General features: G+C 41.1%; 2 long non-coding RNA genes across 3 annotated transcripts; both read right to left on the reverse strand.

Annotated features, from left to right (window-relative positions):
• Positions 1 to 315: 315 nt before the first annotated feature.
• Positions 316 to 11,132, reverse strand: LOC148044627 (uncharacterized). 2 transcript variants are annotated; one of them, XR_015697394.1, is made up of 3 exons: positions 10,687 to 11,132; positions 1,657 to 1,806; positions 316 to 401 (listed from the first exon to the last, which is right to left on the reverse strand). It is a non-coding gene; the product is annotated as an uncharacterized LOC148044627 (long non-coding RNA). The 2 variants fall into 2 exon arrangements; XR_015697393.1 differs by lacking the exon at positions 10,687 to 11,132 and adding an exon at positions 7,722 to 7,798.
• Position 11,133: 1 nt separating this feature from the next.
• LOC148044628 (uncharacterized) lies at positions 11,134 to 16,259 on the reverse strand. Its single transcript, XR_015697395.1, has 2 exons — positions 15,916 to 16,259; positions 11,134 to 11,650 (listed from the first exon to the last, which is right to left on the reverse strand). It is a non-coding gene; the product is annotated as an uncharacterized LOC148044628 (long non-coding RNA).
• Between the last annotated feature and the right edge of the window lie 6,506 nt (positions 16,260 to 22,765).

Genomic DNA, 22,765 nt, shown 5'->3' on the forward strand with positions numbered 1-22,765 from the left:
CATTTACTATTCTATTGCTGAAATCATTTTTCCTGCAATCAAGATTTGAACGGATTACATTTAGTTTGTATCTATTGATAGTCCTTGTGTTATTGCAGTTGAAGTGAAAGTAGGACATTGTGGCAGATTATCTTGTGAGTTGTTTCGGATAATCTAGAACAGTGTTTCTCAACCTTGGCAACTTGAAGATGTCTGGACTTCAACTTCCAGAATTCCCCAGCCAGCATTCACTGGCTGGGGAATTCTGGGAGTTGAAGTCCAGACATCTTCAAGTTGCCAAGGTTGAGAAACACTGATCTAGAAGGACAATAAATAAATAAATAAATAAATCATAGAATCCTAGACATCTGAAGGGCCAGCTTGAAGAAATTGGTTCTTTTCAGGGCTGGCCTCAGTTGCATCTAGAATAAAAGTTAAACAAAAATGAAATGACAGTTGACTGCTTTTATTTCAGTTGAAAGCAGAGAAATTGCTCAGATATACTAGAAATTACAGGGGTTTTTAGGTCATACTATGGTATCATCAGATTAATTCAATCCAAATATTAATCATTAACTTATTTAAAGAGTAATATTATTCTATCAATGACTGTTTTTTATCCCATGCAGGTTAATAACATTGATTGCAGTAATTTGTAATCATTTGCACAGAGCAGTTGGTTGTTCAGCTATACAACTAAACATATATTTTTAGGACAGGTTTGTTTCCTGACTCATACTAGAATCAATGCTCATAAAATTTTCAATTTTGGAAATGTAAAGCAATATGGTCTCCTTCCTTGACAGCACAAGACACCGACCACTTCGTAATACAGAGTCTACATGTCAGCTAAGAGACAAGATAATGGTGGGTCATGAAAAAAGTGCAGGGTGCAACGCATATTATTATTATTTTTATAGCAGACCTGGGAGCCTGTAGGGGAGGGCAAATGATCTAATTTGCATTATTTGCATCATATGACTGACACAAATCACATCCTTCTCATCATTGCCCACACTTTAACATTCTTTCATAAAGCCCTGAACCCCTGGTTTTGCCAACGGGCCTGGAGAACCTCCAGTAGGAGTGGAGTGAAGCCCATCAAGTAGCTTATTTAATTGACTAATTGTTGTCACCCAGAGGATGAGATGGGGTTCAGAGGTGGTATTCAGTCAGTTCTGACTGGTTCTGGAGAACCGGTAGCAGAAATTTTGAGTAGTTTGGAGAACCTGCAAATACCACCTCTGGCTGGCCCCGCCCCCATCTATTTGCTGCCTCCCGAGTCCCAGCTGATTGGCTGGGTTTTCTTTTGTTGCCCTGCACAGGAGAACGGAGCTGAAAAGAAGGATGGTGGGGTGGGGAGGAAATGGGGATTTTTAAGTATTCTTCCCCAGGAGTGGGGTGGAAATGGAGATTTTGCAGTATCCTTCCCCCAGGAGTGAAGAGGGAATGGGGATTTTGCAGTTATCCTTCCCCTGCCATGCCCACTAAGCCACGTCCACAGAACTAGTAGTAAAAAATATTTGAATCCCACCACTGGTAGGGTTATTGTTTTCTATTGTCTTTGGGTTTTTATCTCTGTAAGCCATCCAAAATCATTGAGAGTCAGTTGGGTAGCCATATGAATTTTCTTAAATACATAAATTGTAATTATGTCATGTCACAACAAAAACTCACCCTGCATATGTTGAGAAGGATGTGATGTGTGGCTTCTCGAGGACCTCCTGGTTAGCAGACTTTCACATAGACACTTAGAAGCAGAAGGTAGAAGGAACAGAACAATCGCTGGGGTCATCAAGATTTGGTTTTCTACTGCAAGACTTGTATCTTAAAATATACAATGTAAGATGAGAGTAGCTCTGAATGCTTGAAAAATAATTGCACTTGTGTATCTTAAAAGCATCACTTGACCTAACAAAGCAAGTAGTGCAATATATAGATAGATTTTGACCTCAGAAACACTAATTTTAGAATGAAATGTACAGCAGTATGAGCTTAGCCTGTTTATCTACAGGTAAGGGCTTAATTGGATAAATGTTTAATAAGCATGCATAGGATTACAGTGAAAAGCTTTCAGAGCAGGGCGATGTTTGTCTTTGGTCGGAAACATTTTACTTAGGATCAGCAGACTTTCCCAGACAATACTCACAACACTGTGTGATAAATATAGCTTTGTTTCTCACGACTTTTTTGAAGGCTACAATTTGGTTCTTAATATATATATAGCAGAAGTACGGCTTGTTGGATTTCCTCAGAAGTGCTTATTCATATGATTAGTATTCCAGATACTGAGGCCTCGTTTCTCAAGGCTCTGCAAGAACTCACAATGAGTCTAAAACATGGAATTGAGTTTAAGTATGGAACACAAGTCTCCTTTCTCCTAAGGGCTTTCTCTCACCATGCCATGCAAGCACAGACACTGCATTGCCTACTAATGGCAACATAAACAACAAAATGGGACGGAACTGATCAAACCTCACTCTGCTACACTCTCAAGAGATCAATCCTGGGCTGGCTTCCTCTCTATTACACTGAATTGCTTTCTTATTTCCCAGATTCTGGTTTGCTGATGGAGAAATAGGTCCCACCTGTTTTGACTTTAACCAGTCTGGAGACTGGGAGAAAGAAGACAATGATAGTGGAATGTTATGGGCCTTTTCCTAGTGCTGAGCTGAATTGCTCTCAAGTTGGCAGAAAACAATAATTTTATTTATTTATTCCCCCTGTCCCTATTGTCAATCATTATCTTGCACCTTACAACCACTGTTCCCAGTCACTGCAATCAATTTCCTTCTATTGATGTGGGCTATCATATCTCAGATTTTATCCATCTTCTAGCTGCCCGTATCAGAATACTGGGGGAAACGCTGCCTTTGACATCAGTACAGCTAAGAATATCACAAGCTGGGAATAGTGGGCATTGGAAACATGTAGCCAAGGGATCTTTGTAGCTATATATGGAGAGAGCAATTGATGCCTGAACTGATATGGAACGACCCATCCTCCTCCTGATCTCTTGATTCCTTACAACTCAGAAAGAAAGAAAGTGGGGCAAAGGCTTATTACTGTTGTTGTTGATGACCTGAAAATGTAGCAAATCCCACTTTTTAAGACCCTATAATTGCAAGTGCACCAGAGGTGGTATTCAGCCAGTTCTGGCCAGTTCTGGTGAAACGAAAGCGGAAATTTTGAGTAGTTCGGAGAACTGGCAAATATCACCTCTGGCTCTGCCCCCATCTATTCACAGCCTCACAAGTCCCAGCTGATCGGTTGGGTCTTCTTCTGTTGCCCTGCACAGGAGAACGGAGCTGGAAAGCAGGTTAATGGGGTGAGGAGGGAATGGGGATTTTACAGTAATCTTCCCCTGGAGTGGGGTGGAAATGGAGATTTTGCAGTATCCTTCCCCTGCCATGCCCACCAAGCCACACCATGCCCACAGAACCGGTAGTAAAAAAAAATTGAATCCCAACACAGAAATGCACAGCTTGTTGATCCATCAACCATGGTTAGCACACTTCCATAAATGTGTTGAATTGTGTCAGAAGAATAATTCGGGATTCCAACTCGAACTGGGGTTGCAGAAGAATAAATTAAAAAATGAAATCCAGAGACAGTTGTGAGGAAAGGACAAATATTCATTGCCCAAAGCAAAGGGCTTTTCTTTAGGGACAGCTGCAGAGAAATGGGGTACAATGAGATTGTTTTATAAGGGAGCTTGTCCTAAAGGTGGCAGTGCGTACGTACTGATTCTAGAGTGACACTTGAGGGGTGTGTGTGTGTGTGTGTGTGTGTGTGTGTGTGTGTAGGTATATGTCATCTATGATGTTTATTCTTGTGAACAAGCAGTTCCACCAGAAGACCAATTTAATTAACTCTATGTTTACAAATAGAGTTTACCCTTTGCTTTATGGATTAGTTCTGGGTAACTTATTTGGGGGGTTGAGGAAGCTTGAGTAAAACATTTTCCCCCATTCCCACCATCCATGGAGGCACAGTGGTTAGAATGCAGTACTGCAGGCTACTTCTGCTGATCACTGGCTGCCAGCAGTTTGGCAGTTTGGGTCTTATCAGGCTCATGGTTGACTCAGCCTTCCATCCTTCCAAGGTGGGTAAAATGAGGACCCAGATTGTTGGGGGAAAATATGCTGACTCTGTAAACCGCTTAGAGAGGGCTGTAAAGCACTGTGAAGCGGTACATAAGTCTAAGTGCTATTGCTATTGCTATTTTTACTTGATTAACTTAAATTTCAGCTTGACTGTCAATTATCTAGTGGAGATGCTGATTCTCAGTCCATTGAGGATTCTGTTAATGTCTTAAGGGAGATGGCAACAGTATAAAGAATAAAATATATTTTGATACAAAATTTCCTGCACTAGGATAGTATGTTACTTTGTCCCCTAACATAATGATTTGATTCACCCAACATATTAAGAAGTAATTTGACTTTTAGCTTAGCCAATAGGATAACTTATGTTTTTTTTTGTTTTTTTATTTGAATTTTTCTATTAAGTAATTTGCAAGTAGTAATGTACTGTGATCTGAACAGTTCTCCTCAATTTATCTCCTCAAGCACTGAAGGTTAATATTTTTAAATTAAAGAGATTTTTTAAATATTTTAAAATAAAACTTGATGTTATTTGTCTTTTATAGAATTGGTATAATCTTCTAGTCACATGCTTCTAGCTATATAGCCAGGAAGTAGCAGTATGCAAATTACCAGATAACTTATGACCCATTGGGTCATCCTTTGAGATGTAGGAAGTTAGCACCCAGTCCTCTCCTAGAAAAATGAAATATCCTAGGAAATATTGAAAAGGCAGAATATTATATTCTGCTGTGTGCTGATGTGAAACGAGAGAAACATGTTTTAAAGACAAAGTAGCTCCCTGCAGTTTCCTGCCCATCCCACCTTTGTCAATGAGCCATTAAAGCCTGAGCTAGTCTACTTTACATAATAAAGGTAGTTATCGCCTTTACCCCACTCATCACATGGCATCTGGAAACTCAAACTTGGACTCAAAACAAAGTCTAGAGAGTTGCCCCTGCATGGCCCCATGGGAGTCTGACAACCGTACACAGGAACAGGAAACAGAGAGCTGGGGCCGAACAGAGAATATAAAGCCAGGCACTTTCAGCCCTTCTCTTCTTCTTCACCCAACATTGAAGCATGTGATCACCTTTTCTGTTCAAGACGCAAGCCATGTGGTCCTGTCCACCATTAAACCATTTTTCCAAGCAACCTCCATGTCTCCAGTGTCTTTTTCCCCACTTGGAGCTGAACCCAGAAGGACATTTCTTCCAAAAGAGGGAAAGGGAGTTTGTCTGTCCCCCATTCTCTTTTCACACAGAATAATTAGGCTAATGATATATTTTTATACTAGTGCAGAATGGTGCTCCTATCTCCTTAGAAAAGTGACTTTAACACATAGCTGCAGAGATGCTGCAATAACCAGAACTTTGTGAATAAAACCGGTCGAAACATTGTGGATGTTTTAATGCATTCCTTAAATTAGCAGATTTGAGGTACCTTGATTCAAAATTTGTGATAGTATATGCATAGGGAGAGGGAATGAATTCTGACTTCATGCCAGCTTCCCCATTGACTTTGTTTTTAGGAACCTGACAGAGAAAATCACAAACACATGGCCAGGGAACCTTGCATGAACTTCATAGAAATTTCAGTTCCACAGGAGTCCTGATTTTTTTTTCTACTTTCTTTAAGTTAGCAGTTTTTAGGTACCTTACATTGTACTGGTATAATATACTAACCAATGGGCTAAATAAAGGGTACAAATAGATAGGAAAGTTTTAGTAAATAGATTTCAACTTTTTATTCTTTTAGTGAAAGCCAATTTGGGATTGTGATTTAGGCTCTAAATCTAGACACTGGGAGACTGTGAGTTCTAGACTCTCTAATGATCACTTGATTTTTGCAGCCCTGTTCTGGTTGCTTTATTTAAAGCACTTATTTTATTTGAAATTTGAAATAATAGTTTGTAATTTATATTTCAAATTAATCTCCCACCCAAAAAAATTATTGGATATATCCCCATCCAACTAAGGCTCATCTTATATTTTCACTTCAACATCTTTAACAATGCCCGGTCACAAATATGTATTTCCCCGCAATTTTAGCTATCTCTGCTATAACAGATTAATTGAACAGAAATTACAAAGCATTTTTAAAAGATTTGTGTGTGGAGGGGAGTGTTTTTATGTTTTACAAATATATTTTATCCTTTTTTCCCCTGAAACAGCTCTTTAAGGCAGCTTTCAATCCAAAATCAAACTGATCTTCCAGTTTCAGCAAAAGACATAATCAGCCAGTTTGGTGCAGCCGTTAAAGCATCAGCCTAAAAACCAGGAGACCAGGAGGTTTAATCTTGCCTTAGGCACAAAGTTAGTTGTGTGACCTTGGGCCAGTCACTCTCTCTCAGCCCTAGGAAACAGGCAATGGCAAACCACTTCTGAAACCTTGCTAAGAAAATTACAAGGACTTGTCCAGGCAATCACCAGGAGCCAACACTGATCTAAAGGCACCACAAATAAATAAATAAATGTTTCAGATTTTAAGGGTTAATGTGTTAAAGAAGAGTGGTGAACTTATTGTGGAAATTAAGGGCTAGCTAATGAAGCTGAGGATGTGGTGGCTCAGAGGCTAAGATGCTGAGCTTGCTGATCAGAAAGGTCGGTAGTTTGGCAGTTTGAATCCCTAGCGCTGCCTAACAGAGTGAGTTCCCATTACTTGTCCCAGCTTCTACTAACCTAGCAGTTCGAAAGCATGTAAAAAATGCAAGTAGAAAAATAGGAACCACTTTTGGTGGGAAGGTTACAGCGTTCCAGGCGCCTTCAGCATTTAGTCATGCCAGCCACATGACCACTGAGACATCTTCAGATAGCGCTGGCTCTCCAGCTTTGAAACGGAGATGAGCACCGCCCCCTAGAGTCAGGAACGACTAGCACAAATGTGTGAGGCGAATCCTTACCTTTACCTAATGAAGCTGAAATTGCATCTGACAAAATATGATACCAATGCATCATATTAATAATGATTGGTTGCTCCATACTGAATCCACCAAAGTTTCCAATGCTTTCAAAGGAAAATTCATGTTAAAAACCTTCCATTTATCATTTATGGCCAGATAATGTATCATCTTGCAGTGTGATACTTCCACATTATGTTCCTTGTCTCTGCAGACTCATGACGTTTCATCCAGAAGCTGCAGTCCTATTCGCCATTTTTTCTGCTTTAAGGAACCAGCCCCATGGCATTGTTTAAAAGGCCAGGGATAGCGGCTTGGTGGCAGACTCTTGGCTTCAGCCGCCTGTCTAGCAGCAACTGAGATTTAGGTCACCTGTCTAGTAGCTCTAAGCTCCAGATGGCTGTGCAGACTGCAGCTATTGCCCAGCGACTTTGGCAAAACTAATTATTTCAAAGTATTTCACTTTGATCTATGTAAGACTGCCGTATTCATGCTGTTAATAAAACAAAGCTTTTAGTTAGTTTTCTATATTTATCTGCTATTTTGTTGGCTGGACTTTTAAAGATAACCCTAAACTACTATCAGGTTTAATATATAGGGACAACTTGCTGGCCAGCCTACCAGCGCACAGTTCCTAAAAAGATTAGGCCCTAGTAAACCAATTCATCAACGTTCATAGAACACAATTTTCATCAGAACCAAATACGAAACTAAGAAAGCAAACCAAATAAAACAATCTAATACAAGAATCGAATTACTGATTGGAACTCTTCATTAAAAATCTCCTCCCTGCTTCTATATTGAATCTGCTAACTTCATCACTCTCTTATATAAGTAGTCTTCCCCTCCCATCAGGATCCGAAACCATCACTCTCTTCCTGCAGAGAAAGGCAAAAAGCAAAAATAATTTCATTATAAAGGTCAATTCTTGCCACTTCCTTGAAGATAAAACTTCTGTTAACCAAAATATGTAAGGTAAACTCCGCACAAGGGCAGCTATGATGGTGTTTGTTAAGCTTTGTCTTTCGTATGTTTCCCAAAGACAGCCATCAATAATTAAACAACTCATGGCTTGATATAGATTTTGTAAATCCACAAAATATCTTGGAAGCTCCTGAATGCAGCAATTGTGATTTCTAATACCTTGGTAGGCTGAAAATGAGGACCAAAATATGTGTTAAATGTGAAAGACATCTCCAACCACAGTCTGAAAAGTAGTTGAGGGAGCAAAAATTTAAAAATAGGAACACCTCTTTCTACTATAGATAGCAATAGCACTTAGACTCATATACCACTTCATAGTGCTTTGTAACCCTCTCTAAGCAGTTTACAGAGTCAGCATATTGCCCTCAACAATCAATTTTACTGTACTTCCTCTGTTTCAAAATACCTTTCCTCAGATTTTTAATAGTCAATGTATTTAGACTTGGGGAAGATAGTTTAGAAGCTTTTGCTTCTCCCTAGTAGGTAGTCCTGTGAAGTAAGATATGATAATGATTAGCATCTTATAAATACATCCATTAAGTAAGAAAAGGAATAAGAGGAGGGCAAACATGGCATATTTCCATTTGTATAAACTTTGGGAGGCTAATTAAATTATAGTCATTAATTTATCACCATTTGTATGAAAGCTGATCTTGAATAAAAATCAAACCAGTTAGTTCTTCTCATGTTACCTGTATCCCCATTAATGTGACAGAAAAAAAGATTTAAAATTGTACTTGCATTCTGACAGTGAAGTCTTTGATTTTGTACTACTAGCCAATGTGCATCCAAATAAAGATTCATGTGTGAACATTTCTTATTTGCATTGCTATATTGCTTTCAGATTAGAAGCCCCAACACTTTTAATCTGAAAGCATTAGGCTTTCAGAAGGACTAGATTCCATTAAAAAAATGCAAGAATGAAAGTTTATAATGGGACTTTTGCTCCTGTCCCCTAGCAGTCCTGTCCCAATCACTGCCATATTCTAAACTATTCTCATGCACTGCCTATACTCTTACAAATCTACTTTTTACAGCCACACAAAGGCTAATGACCTGTTTTTTTTGTTTGAGTTTTAGTGCAAATCATGTTTCTCTGGAGGATAAACTCTGTGCTCAATACATTTTTTTCTGCCCTTCTCTGGTATTTGTTTTATGCATTTTGGCTGAAAGATGCTTTCCTCTCCAAAGTGCTGGCTAGAAATGAATCTTCACCATGCAAAATATGCTTGTGCCACTAAGCTATTAGCCCCTCCCTTAGGCATATATGCTGCTATTTAGGGAAGTGAACGGCTGTTTATTTTTATCTATCCCTTCTTTTCTCCTGCATCATCTATTTTCATTGCGGGGCTGACAAAAATAGTACCAAGCAGAAGATGCTGCCAGTTTCCCACAGCAATAGCCAGTCTCTGAAAGCTGCGTTTCCAGCCTCTCATCCACCATACCTTTGCACAGTGTTAGACATTTAGCAGCTGCTGACTCTGTTGAAGTCGGGCTGAATGCCTTCCGATCTTTAATAACTCCCAGGAGAGCCTTGGTTAACCGAGGATCTCAGCCTGGAGAAGACAATGCATATTCATGGTGCAGCCACTACTGGTCACATGTACCTGTTGCTAGGTTACAAGGACCCAAAAATAAATCCTTCAGTTTAGATTAGACCTCAGATGAACTGTTTCCACCGCTGTGGAAAAGACCAGAAAGCTAGTTAATAGTGTTGGATATTAATGAGGAAAAGGAAGAGAGAGAAAAAGCAAAGATAGAGCAATAACGAGGAAAACCTCTGATGGGTAAAGAGAAGGTTCTCCCTGATTTGGGAATCCTCCTTTGAGAGCACATATTTCCCTGTGCAGACATTGTTCACACAGTTGCTCCCGATTTGCTCTCATCATCACTGCAGAGGGCAGCAGAGCTCAGCACTGCCACACCATCTTGAAAGTAGGACAGATTTGCACCATAAGGTTGAAGTACTCATGTTTAGTACCTTGTTAAGTGCCCAGTTGGGTAGCATCCTTTGAATCAGACTATTGCTATGATCAAGGACTTTGACATTAGATCTGATCCAAAAAGCATTTGGCAGGTGTTGATATGCATGAGAAGTGTTCCAACAAAGGGAATATAGTAGTTAAGACAGGAAACTGATTGTGCATCCCATGCTGATCCTATGTTAATCTCTATCTCTGTATCTTCATGTGTAGTCCATCAGAAAAATATGTGAAACTAGGTGCTTCCACAAACTATTTATTTTGTTCAAAATTAGAGGGCATAACCCATATAATTGGGCTATTTTCCACAATGTTCATTCTTTTCATAAGATAAGGTAAAGGTTCCCCTCACACATATGTGCTAGTCATTCCCAACTCTAGGGGGCAGTTCTTATCTCTGTTTATAAGCCGAAGCGCCAGCGCTGCCCAAAGACGTCTCTGTGGTTATGTGGCTGGCATGACTAAATGCTGAAGGTGCACAGAACGCTCTTACCTTCCCACCAAAAGTGATTCCTATTTTTCTCCTTGCATTTTTACATGCTTTCAAACTGCTAGATTGGCAGAAGCTGGGACAAGTAATGGGAGCTCACTCCGTTATGCGGTGCTAGGGATTCGAACCACCGAACTGCCAATTTTTCTGAGCGACAAACTGGGTGTCTTAGCCACTGAGCCACCACATCCCTAATGTCCCTAATTATTTTCATATAATGGACCAAAAATGCTTAACCTTTGAAAAGAAAGCCATGCTAAACCTTACTTGATGATTGATGAAAACAAGATAGCCATTCTTGCTTTTGAAGAAGTTGTGGCCATCATCCCAAATGTTTGTTCTAGAATTCCAAGGGTGTTTGTAAGAACCACAAGATGCCTTTAGGCTGGAAGAATCAGGATATTCAAACTCTTCTTCTGCTGGCTTTCTTCAATACTTTGGTTTTTTTTTTAAAGTTTGGTAAAAAAAAAAAAAGGTTAGGGACTTGCGAGCCAACCAATGTCCCATTTTGCTATCCTGGAATTAGAATTAATTTAATTCTAGAAGGCAGCCATGCTTTCTAATTAAGCTCTACCACCACTATACCCTCCAAAAAAACTTCTAGAAAATGTACCAAAATGATTATTTAAAATATTATTGTTGATACGTTAGTTAAAACTGGACAATAAATTGAATCATTAATATTATTTGAATGGATCAAAAGCTACACATACACTTTTAAATAAGAAACATTAAGAACCAAAAGACAGCATAATTCCAGATTTCCATCTTTTTCCCCACTATAGAATCACAGAAATTTCTAGATTACTGCATCCAAAAGCAGCATCCTGGGCTTTGGAAATGACCAAGATCCCAAATTAAAAGCTATAGCAAAAGCAATATATTTCCCAAACACACAACTCTGGAATGCATGGTCACAGAATATATTTATTTAATGTAGGAAAAGAAACACTATTACTGTACTGTTGTCTGGGAACAGATGAAATACTTGATCCTAGCAGTATAAGCAGTATATACTTATCTGGAATATTTGTGTTTGCTCAACATGTTGATCATCTTCTGGCTTTCTACACACTGGTTTTAGAATTGATTCAAAAATAATGTTTTGTTTTAAATTCTGTCTGTGGATCTAATTCTTCTCAACTAATGTTTCCATTGTAAAAGTTGAGTGTGTTAACCCTGGAGGCATCTTTGAGCGTCTTCAGGATTGCTACAGCAAGGCTGGCTGGAGCTGTGGGAAAGGGAGAGAGAGGGAGTAGTGATGGTTGTGGGTAATATGGGTAAGAAGTTTGGATTTTGAACTGGGTGGGGAAAACCCGGGGGATATATGACAGGCCTAATAAATCTATATTTTGAGGAACCCTGCCTTGGAGTTTCGATTTCCTATGGGCTGTTGCTTGGAACCCTGACATTGTATATGCAAATACAGGTAGACTTATGACCACAAATGAGTCCAAAATTTCTGTTGTGTTGTTAAATGAGAGATTTGTTAAGTAAGTTTTGCCTCATTTTACAACATTTCCTGTCACAGTTAAGGGAATCACTGCATTTGTTAACTGAATGACAGCAATTGTTAAGTGAAAGCAGTTGTTAAGTTACTTAAGTTAACAATACTGTGAATAAGGCTTCCCCATTGACTTTGCTTGTCAGAAGTTCACAAAAAAGGTGACTGTTCTGCTCCGGGCAATGAGGTTCTGCTCGGGCAGCCAGTTAACTCCACGCTTGGGAATATTTTTCAGATCACGTTTATTGTCAGGAATCCTTAATAACAAAACTTACAGTTCAGTAATGAGGTTCTTCTGACTTTCCCTGATCTGTCCCTTCACGTAGTGTAAAAAGACATTAATTCCTCTAACCCATGCTGCTGGTACAAAGCTGCTTCTGCTAGTGCTGACAGGGATCCAGTGAGTGCGCAGTAATAAAACAATTTCCCGGGCAAAATACCCCACTGCCCAATCAGGGAGCACAGATGTGATCACATGTTATGGGACTACATTTCCCACAAGGTAGTTGCATTTCCCATGAGATAGTTGCTTAAAGGATACAGCTTCTAATTTTTAAATTAGCTGTATACTGTTGGGACAGCACACTCCCCACCTGGAATTATAAATTCCACTATCAACTAACCTTTAACTAAAGATAAACAAAGGCATGGCATAAAAATGCAAACTGACTGCCTAACTAACTGAGATACACAAGGCATAGCATCAAAACAGTGCAAACAATCATGTAAACACAAAGCATGCAAAGTTTGAGGTTCAATCTTCTAGTTCAGTCTTTTAGTTCATCATTACAGGGTGGGGCTTGTTGCACAAGTCCCATAGGCCATGAGTTCTCGTGGGCACAAGTCCCTTAGGCCACAAGTTCCAGTACATGTATTTGGGATGAAGAATGCTGGCACCCACCATCCTTTAGAAAGGATGGTGGGTGCTGGTTCCCTGCTGGTTCTGGCCAGTCACCTGTCTTCTGGCTCAGTAAGGTGGCTGGGGTAAGGGCAGTTGGTATCTCAGGATCCAAAAACTCTGGAACCAAGGCTTGAGAATTGATGATGGTTGCACCCTCTACCACGAGGGTGGTGAAGATGATTACTGCTAAGCCCAACATGAGAGGCTTCCGTCTGGAGAGTTGTTTGAAGCGAGTCGATTCTTGGGACTGGTTGACGGGTAGTTGTGGTGCTAGTTTCACCCTTCCCATGATGAGACTGGTGTGGACGTTGTTCTCCCCACCGTAGATCTTGATGTATCCTACAGCTGTTACCGTCTTCATTGTGGCGATAGGCAAGGTGGGAATGTACTTGCGTTGGACAGGAACGCCTTGGAGACAACTCAGGGATTCTCACCATATTGGCCATTCTTGCTTCTGTTGGTTGTGCTGTTCGTTGCTGGACCACATGAAACATAAATAACTTTGATGGTTTTCTCTGACACAGAATAAGTTGAACATCTGCTGGATGTTGTCAGCTTCCTTTCTGGGCTGAATGAGCATGCTGAGTCGACTGTTGGTGAGGTTGGGAGTTTTGAAGAGCACTTTATTCAGAGAGAGACCTTGGGATTGCACGCTGGTATCGAAAAGTGCTCGAATCTGGTCTGGTTCTTGTGGCTGGCACTTTCTAAAGGATGGTGGGTGCCAGCATTCTTCATCAAGTCCAATACCTCTTTGCATACCTTGGTATGCAAAGAGGTATTGGAGCCATCCAAATCTTGGTGGCCTCCTGTAGGAATTCCTTGACCATGAACCTCAGAAATTCTTTGTTGGTCTGGAACACTGTTGCTCCTAAAACTGGCTCAATCAATGAGGTCGTGAAATGTTCTTGGCATGGTTTCAAGTGGGATGTTCTTCCGTTACTGAGAGTGGAAGTTGTGAAGACGTTTGTCTGGGTTGGGACCTGAGGTCGATCGACATACACCATCCCAAAGATGCCCCTTCCAAGTTCTGTCTCGAGGGCGGATGGGGAGTCCTTTGGACCTTTGACCACTTGTTGAGGGGTGAAGGCGTTGGAGGAGTCTGTTCCTGGCAAGAGCAGGATTTCAGCTTTGGGATCTAGAACAGGAGAGTGGTTACTCATGTGCTTCAGGTGAGGTGGGATGCTTGCTACCTCTGGTGTCACAATCTGACTGCGATCATCTGGTGGGTTGTCCCATTCTAGTGACGGTGGCAGGGGGAGCTGTGCACTTCCATGCGTTTCTTCATTTTGGACATTGATGAGACTGTCGAGTATTTAGTCTCGTGATCCAGATCGAGATTTTCCACCTTGTTCCTGTTGTGGTGGGCTTGGGTCATCCATGTAGGCCTTCACATGCTGGTGCTGGTTATCTTTTTCCAGCTTCCTAGGACTGCAGTCGAGGGAGGAACAGTTAGCCTTCATCTGTAGAACTTTGACCCGTATTAGTTTTTCTTTCGCTTCCTGCTTGCGCTGAAGGTATTCCAGTTGAGCCTTAACTTTGGCACTCTCTGCTTCTGCTGCTGCCTTCTCTGCCCGAGCTTTGGCTGCTGCAGCTGACTTTTCTGCTTCCACGGTTGCCAACCTTTCCTTCAGCAGCTGCTCTTCCTTTGCTGTCTCTAGTTCTATCTCTGCCATCCCAGCTTCTATTAGTGCCTCTCCAGCTGTAGATATCCGTGACCTGTGGCTGTAACGGGAAGGTTGCTGTGAGACGCTGCTACCTGCCTTTGATCGGAAAGATGAGGCCTTTCTGGAGGCGTGGGAGGAAACTGCATGTGACTGTTGAGATGTCGTGTGTGAATGATGACACTTCACTGATGCGGCCTTCTCTCCTTGTGTAACTTTTGGACTAGATGAGGATGTCCTCTTAGAAGCGTGAGAGGGGGCTGCATCTGACCACTGAGATGGTGCTCGCAAACGATGAGACACTACAGATCTGGTGTTTGTTTCTGATGTGTCTTTGGGGTTGGATGAGGACGCTTTCTTGGAAGCATGAGAGGGAGCCACATATGACTGTCGAGATGCTTTAGACTCAGACTTCTCATCTGGGGCTGTCTCCCTCTTCAGATTGGATTCTATAAGGTCTTTGCTGTGTCGGAACTGCCTTTTACGTTCTTTGTTTAACATCTGAATGTGCAACATTTTCTTCTGGAGTTCTTCATCATCATTTAGTTGTAATTGGATATCAGCGAGGTGGTTTCCATAAAATCTCCATAGCCTGTAGATGTTGTCCATATCTTTACATAAAGAACGGAGGCGTTTTGGGGGTAAATCGTCTTCGAGTTTGTCGCAGAGATGCTGCAACTGCTTCCAGTTACTTTCCTGCCTTCGATAAACTCTGTTCCATTCCTCCAAGAGGTCTGACCGCGTAATCTGCATAATGTGCTGTCTTAGGTCATAGTCTACTTGACGTGTTTCTGCCTTTTCTGATACTTGGACATTTGATTCTGAGTTTTGGATGACCAGTTCTGAGCCTATGGTGGGTTCATCCATGTCTGACCTTTCTGCCATGGTTAGAAAGGTTCACCTGCCAGCCACTAGAGTGCATTGAGAAGCTTTGGAGATGCAGGCGCAGTTCACCTGCCAGCCACTAGAGTGCGTTGAGAAGCTTTGGAGATGCAGGTGCAGTTCACCTGCCAGCCACTAGAGTGCATTGAGAAGCTTTGGAGATGCAGGCGCAGTTCACCTGCCAGCCACTAGAGTGCGTTGAGAAGCTTTGGAGATGCAGGCGCAGTTCACCTGCCAGCCACTAGAGTGCATTGAGAAGCTTTGGAGATGCAGGCGCAGTTCACCTGCCAGCCACTAGAGTGCGTTGAGAAGCTTTGGAGATGCAGGCGCAGTTCACCTGCCAGCCACTAGAGTGCGTTGAGAAGCTTTGAAGATGCAGGCACAGTTCACCTGCCAGCCACTAGAGTGCGTTGAGAAGTTTGGAGATGCAGGCGCAGTTCACCTGCCAGCCACTAGAGTGCGTTGAGAGGCTTTGAAGATGCAGGTGCAGTTCGCCTGCCAGCCACTAGAGTGCATTGAGAAGCTTTGGAGGTGCAGGCACAATTCACCTGCCAGCCACTAGAGTGCGTTGAGAGGCTTTGGAGATGCAGGCGCAGTTCACCTGCCAGCCACTAGAGTGCGTTGAGAGGCTTTGGAGATGCAGGCGCAGTTCACCTGCCAGCCACTAGAGTGCGTTGCTAGTGTTGGCTTAAGGTACTGGACTGCAGTTCTAGAGTGGCCACTAAATGGCGTTTGTTCTGTCTATTGTTTGGATTGGTTGCAATGGCGTCCCTATTGAGGTTTTTGGCTCAGTTGCCTCTCCAATGTTGGGATTCCTAAGGGGAGCACCCGAACTCGGAACCCTTCTTGGACCTGGCTGGCTTGATACCTCCTAAGGGCTTGCACCTTTTCCCACTTCACAAACAATAACAATTCAGCAAGAACATAACATTCACTCTCTTTTAATTCATTCAGCTGGTCTGCCTCTGCCTTATGTCTCTTTTGGCTTTCTGCAGGCTTGCATCAGTTGCCTCTTTATTGTCAAAGGAGTTAGGAGGTCTGCTCTGGGCTGCTGGCTTCTTCCTTACTCAAATTTCGTTTGCATGGAGATTTTTCCATGAGGCATTTACTATACAAAGAACTACTTTTTTTGTTAGCTTTGGGAATGAAAAGGGGGGTTGCTTTACCATGCAAATCCTGATTTCCCTTTAACACACTCTCTCAATTGCAACAAAGTCCTTCACCTCAGGAGAGATAATCGGCCTTTGCTGAAATGGGTTGTTTCTCTTTGCTCCAAAAAGGGCGGGAAATCCTGGCAGCTTTTCTCAGTCAAATGCAAACGGAGGTTTGTTTGTTTGTTTTTCTACTTGAGGGGAATAACTTCAAAGTCTTTTCACTCTGAGGAGGTTGAAGGATTTCTACTGTCTTTTACTTCAGAGGATTAAAGGAGTTTTAACTGTCTTTTTACTCTGAGGAGGTTGATGGAGGTTAATGTCTTTTTACTCTACGTGAAGGGACAGATCAGGGAAAGTCAGAAGAACCTCATTACTGAACTGTAAGTTTTGTTATTAAGGATTCCTGACAATAAACATGATCTGAAAAATATTCCCAAGCGTGGAGTTAACTGGCTGCCCGAGCAGAACCTCATTGCCCGGAGCAGAACAGCTTCTAATTTTTAAATTAGCTGTATACTGTTGGGACAGCACAGTGACCCTTGACCCTGGGATACAGCAACAGTCATAAATATGAACCAGTTGCCAGATATCTGAATTTTAATCAGGTGTGACAGTGAGGATGCTACAATCAACTTAACTATGAAAAACGATCATAACTCACTTTTTTCAGTGCCATTGTAACTTTGAACGGTCACTAAATGAATTGTTGTAAGTCCAGGACTACCTGTACACATGTAGAAGAGTTTGTACAATCATCACACATACACATGGTTGTATCTTCCAGAATACTCTGATTGAGAATGTCTTTGACATGTTAATCCTTCTACTTCAAGCTTTGCATTTGTTTATACCTATGTATGGCAATACATGTTGTTGACTAAATTTATCCAGGTAACTACTTGAAATGATATGAAAAACTGAATAAACTGAATAAAACTGAATCATTCATTGCTATTACTGGTGATCAGGTTTTTGAGAGAAACTCAAAATGGAGAGAGCTACTTTGTACAGCCACTGTATAGTTTTATTGTCAAATGTGTATTATATTTTTTTTGCCTTGTAGCCACTTCATGCAGAGTTGCACTTAGCTATAGAAAATGTGTTTCTACACCAAACAGAGTCAAACAAAAGCTGACAGCTTTTTCATGCAACCAGGAACCAATTTCTTCAAAGGCATCTGAACAAAAGCATAGGAAAGGCTGATACTGGGGAAATAACAAGGAGATGGAAAGTAAGTTCCAAAGGAAGGGTAAGTATACAAATTCAGAGAAGTTGTGGGGCACATGGAGAATCTTCACCTCCATTGAAAGAATCTTTCAGTGATGCTTTCAAAGCCTTTTAATAAAACCCTATACCAGGCAGTTTCATTTCAGAGAATGGCAGAATCACAGCTTCATGGAACTTTAACCTGCTGCTTAGTGAGTCCAGAGCAGCTCAGGAGTTCCTAGTCCCAATGGCAACTATCGACCTGTCCCAGGTAATATAGAGCCCAGTATGTATTGGGCACTAGGTCTGTATTTTGTCTTAAGGCAGTTACAGTGACATCTACTATGTGAGGTTATTAGTACCACTTCATTACATGAAGAGATCATTCTTTGGATGCCCTCTGATTTGCTAATAGCTCACCCAAGCAAGGAGACCCATCCTGTTGGATTAGCCTATCCCAGTTGACTGATGGACCCTGGGGTTTTTTCCATGAGGATCTGATGGTGATTCAGCTGAGGCCTTGGTAAGCAGATAATTGAAGCCCTGGATTAAATTGCTGCTCTGCAGCTCCTATCTGTGCACCAATTCCAAGGTGTACCTTGGTTTTCTGGGAGTTTCAGTGAAGTGCCACTCTGCCATTTATTCAGTGAAATTGATTTTAAAAATAGTAAAAAATAAGGGCATTTAATATTGTGTTTCCAATTCACAGGCTAGAGGAGTTAATTCTTGTTCTCTATGTGTTAACAATAATTCCCTCATTTTCCAAATTGTTATTTGAGAAAGCTCTTCATACCTTCCATAAAGCTACATTACAGATAAATGAGTTTGAACCCATTTAAAACAGGAGTTACTCTCAAGAAGCTCCAGACGCTGCGTCTAGGAAAAGAATAAATGGACTCTTAACAAAATTTTATTTTTTTAAGATTGTTCAGAGAAAGCTATCAATACTTTTACTTAGGCTAACAAAGATATAGTTTACTTAGAATTCTTTAAAAGCTGTGTATAGTACAGCTTTCTCAAATTCTCTGGGTGGGACCTGCAGACAAGTTAAAGATATACAGAGTTATATACAAACTCTATTTTTAAGAAGATAGAAAAAGAGGTTCTCCAAGAAATCATCCTATAACCGAGACAGTTTGTCCCTGAGAAATGCAGTTCTTTACAATTTATCTTGGTATGGGGAAATAAGTGAATAATGAAGAAAAAAAAACTGTGGCTACTATATACATTTGTTCTTTAAAATTCAGCAGCAGCCTCATTTCAGTGTTTTCGTATCATTGGAAATATGCATCATCCCAGAGTTTATTGACATCATGAGTACATAAGCTCCAGTACTTTGCCCCAGTCTAAGAAAAGAAGGATCTTGTTAATGATAGAATCAGCAACTCCCTCAGAAGAATGGTCAATAATCTATTTGTCACTGAGGTGCAAAACCTTTATCTAGACTAGGTTTCTCCAAGTTGGTGTCCTCTACTGTAGATCTGTTAACACATTTCAATTCTCAAAATGTTTGGCTTGAAATTAAAATCCCAACCCATCTGAAGACTATCCAAGGCTGTAGTGTGTCAAAATGCAGAGGAAGAGAAGAAAACAGAGAAATTACATAGAGGTTCAGCATAGAAACTTGAATGAGCCAGAGCTGTCTTTGGATCACAATGGGCAGATTGGAGGTAAGGACTAGAGCAGAGCTTCCCCATTGCCAACCTGCATGTTTAGTTCATATGATGAGATGTTCATTTTATAACAATTGGAAGATATAATAAAAGTAATACTGGTAGAAGGAGATTATAACATCTGACTAGGAAGACATGCTTTCCAGGCAACTTAAGATTTTGAGTTGCATTTATGGCATTGTTTTTTATAGGAGGGAGTATCAGTCATATGAACCCTGATGAGTAGACTATATCCAAGATTGGGGCAGCTTCAGCTCAGGCTTATGGTCTTTGTGGAAATTCCCAAAGCTATCTCTTTCACTGGAGGAGTCATTTGCAGCATTCTGTAGGAGCAAATGAATGATGGATCTTTTTATTTGTGGAGGGTCTCCTAGCACTTAACATCTGTTGTTTCCAAGGCAACAGCCAAATACATCTCATGGCAATAAGGCTGGTTCTGGCCATTAATAGCACTACTTGGCAACATGCCCCACGCCTCTTATTTGCTGCTTTGATATGCATGCTATCTTTGATCTCTGCTGGGGGAAGGGGGAGGAACAGCAGGGAAAGGGGGATTCATTTTCTAACACAGCAGACATTTACCCCCAACAGAATCTGCAAGCTCATGCCATTGGAAGCAAGGCAGAAGCAGCTGAAAAATGAGGCTGTTAATTGGAAGATCCAGTGTAGCAGGAATGACACTGCATCCTATTTCTCACTTCCACATGTTCTCTTTGTAAAAGGCAGAACCATATACTGGGTTTGACTGGTGAGCACTAGGAAGCTGGATCTGTTTTTTCACTGTTTTGATTCTCCCTCCTCTGTCTGTCTGTACATCCACCCATCTCTCCCTCCCTCCCTCCCTCCCCCCCTCTCTCTCTTATCTCTCATCTATTTATCATCTATCTATTTGTCTGTTTATCTATCTATCTATCTATCTGTCTGTCTGTCTGTCTGTCTGTTTATCTGTCTGTCTGTCTGTCTGTTTATCTATCTATCTATCTACCTATCTATTTATCTATCTATCATTGGAAGAAATGTCCATCTGGGTTCAATTCCAAGTATGGAAAAAGACACTGGAAATATGGAGGCTGTTTGGAAACTAGGTTTAATGGTGGACAGGATTACATGCCTTGGAGCTTCTGGGTGAAAAGAGCAGAGATGCTAAGATTCCCTGTGTTTTATGCCCTCTCTGGGCTTTGAACTTCCTGGGGCATAGGAAGAGCATCCTGATTGGTTGCTGTCAGAAGTCATAGCTCGCTTTGTAGGTTGTCTGTATGTTAAGTTTGGTTGAAACATGGTGGGTGGTGCAATGAAGGGCAATGAAATGACTCTGCCTGAAAGGAGGTAGATCTTAGTTGTGTACAATAGACTTTGTTAATTGCCAATTAACAGGGGGGGGGCTGAATTTCTACCTCTCTGAGTTTCTAGTTCTCTTTTTAAGGGAAATATTCTGCCTTTTAAATATTTCTTAAAATATCATTTTCCTAGGAGAGGAGTGGGTGTAGTGATTCCTTCTCTCTCTCTCTCTCTCTCTCTCTCTCTCTCTCTCTCTCTCTCTCTCTCTCTCTCTCTCCCTCCCTCCCTCCCTCCCTCCCTCCCTCCCTCCCTCCCTCCCTATCTATCTATCTATCTATCTATCTATCTATCTATCTATCTATATCTCAGTGCACTGACATACTTCTTTTTCTTCTTCTGCCCATCAGTAACAGGGGGAAACCTGTCAGTTAGTATATGGCAGCAGCAATTTATGGAGTGAGTCTCTTTTAAAACTTTTCACTATTTCTAGGCACCTTCCAGACTCCCATCTCCTAGATCCCATTCTGCTGTAACCTAAGCTTAATCAAGTTTATAAAACAAAATCAGAATCATGAAGCAGAACTTTCATGTAAAATTTCCTTTCCTTCCTTTCTATAGGCGATACATGCCTAGATCCTTCTGTAAGCAGTCAGTTTTATTGTTATGCTTTTTTGACTTTCACAGTATTTCACTGCTACATTATTTTGCACCAGTTATCTGTAATATCATTCCACTATTTCACTCTTCTTGGAAAAACAACAGAGCAGAATAACTCTAGAGAGGAGAGAAGCATGTCTGTCCTTACTGAGAAACTAGTTAGTCCTGCAGGACAGTTCAACTGAAACTCTCCAGTAGATGGGCATTATAGGAGGGGGAGAGTGATTGAAACAGACAAATGCAGGGGAAAATGGCCAATCACCAACATACCCATTATTTTGTGGTCAATGCAATCAGAAGAAGCAGGCAACTGAATCTAAATAAGCATTTCAAAGTACTTTTAAAATTATAGCGTGAAGAATTACCCATCTTCTCCTCCAAATGCAATAGTGGAAACTTCCTTTTCGCCCCTCTGCCTTGTTAGGAGTTTAGAAAGAAGTTGGCATCAGAAACAAAAGTATCAGCCAAAAGATTTAGAGAAATGTTAGGAAACAAAGTTCCAAGAGAGCAGATGCTGAGAGACAAATAGCAAGTGTAATTACTCACTAGAAGAGGGTGTTTCCAAAAAATACACCACTTATCACACCCAATATTGGTTTCATGACTAAGGCAATAAGTGATGGGGCAGAGCAAGCTTGACATACCTTGCAGGTGTCATAGCTTAGTGTCCAAATGAAAAGGAAAATACTACTTTGATACCAATGCAGCTAATGAAATCTTAAAGTTGTCAGATCCATTGGAGGCAATATTGTGTGGCCGAAGAAGGAATATGGTGCTTTGTGATTCAATAGGTAAAGGTAAAGGTTGCCCACACACATATGTGCTAGTTGTTTCCAACTCTAGGGGGCGGTGCTCATCTGTTTCAAAGCCAAAGGGCGCTATCCAAAGACGTCTCCATGGTCATGTGGCCAGCATGACTAAACCCCAAAGGTGCATGGAACGCTTCTCACCAAAGGTGGTTCCTATTTTTCTATTTGTCTTTTTACATGCTTTTGAACTGCTAGGTTGGCAGAAGCTGGACAAGTAACAGGAGCTCACTCTGTTATGCGGCGCTAGGGATTCAAACCGCCGAGCTGCCAACCTTTCTGATCAACAAGTTCAGCGTCTTAGCCACTGAGCCACCACATCCCTTTTGTGATACAATAGCTGAAGGACAAATGAGGGCAGAACCATTATTTGGATTTGGATTCAAAGTAGAAAAGATTGCAGTGGCCTATCCCTTATGTCAGTGATTTGCAGTTGATTCACCAAGCCACATGGGGGTAGCATTGCTGTAGTTTCCAAAGGCTGCACCTACAGCCTGTCAGTGGAATTTATTTATAAGAAAGCAAATGTTAAGTAAATTGCTCCAATATATTATCTGCCATTTAGTCCTTCTGGAAAATGATAGGATACATAAGGTCTATATTAGTTTCCTCTTATGAACACAT

The sequence above is a fragment of the Thamnophis sirtalis genome, unplaced genomic scaffold (assembly GCF_051295495.1).
Source record: "Thamnophis sirtalis isolate CommonGarterSnake01/CBP01778 unplaced genomic scaffold, rThaSir2_p1.2 scaffold_7, whole genome shotgun sequence".
NCBI classification, from domain to species: Eukaryota; Metazoa; Chordata; class Lepidosauria; order Squamata; family Natricidae; genus Thamnophis; species Thamnophis sirtalis.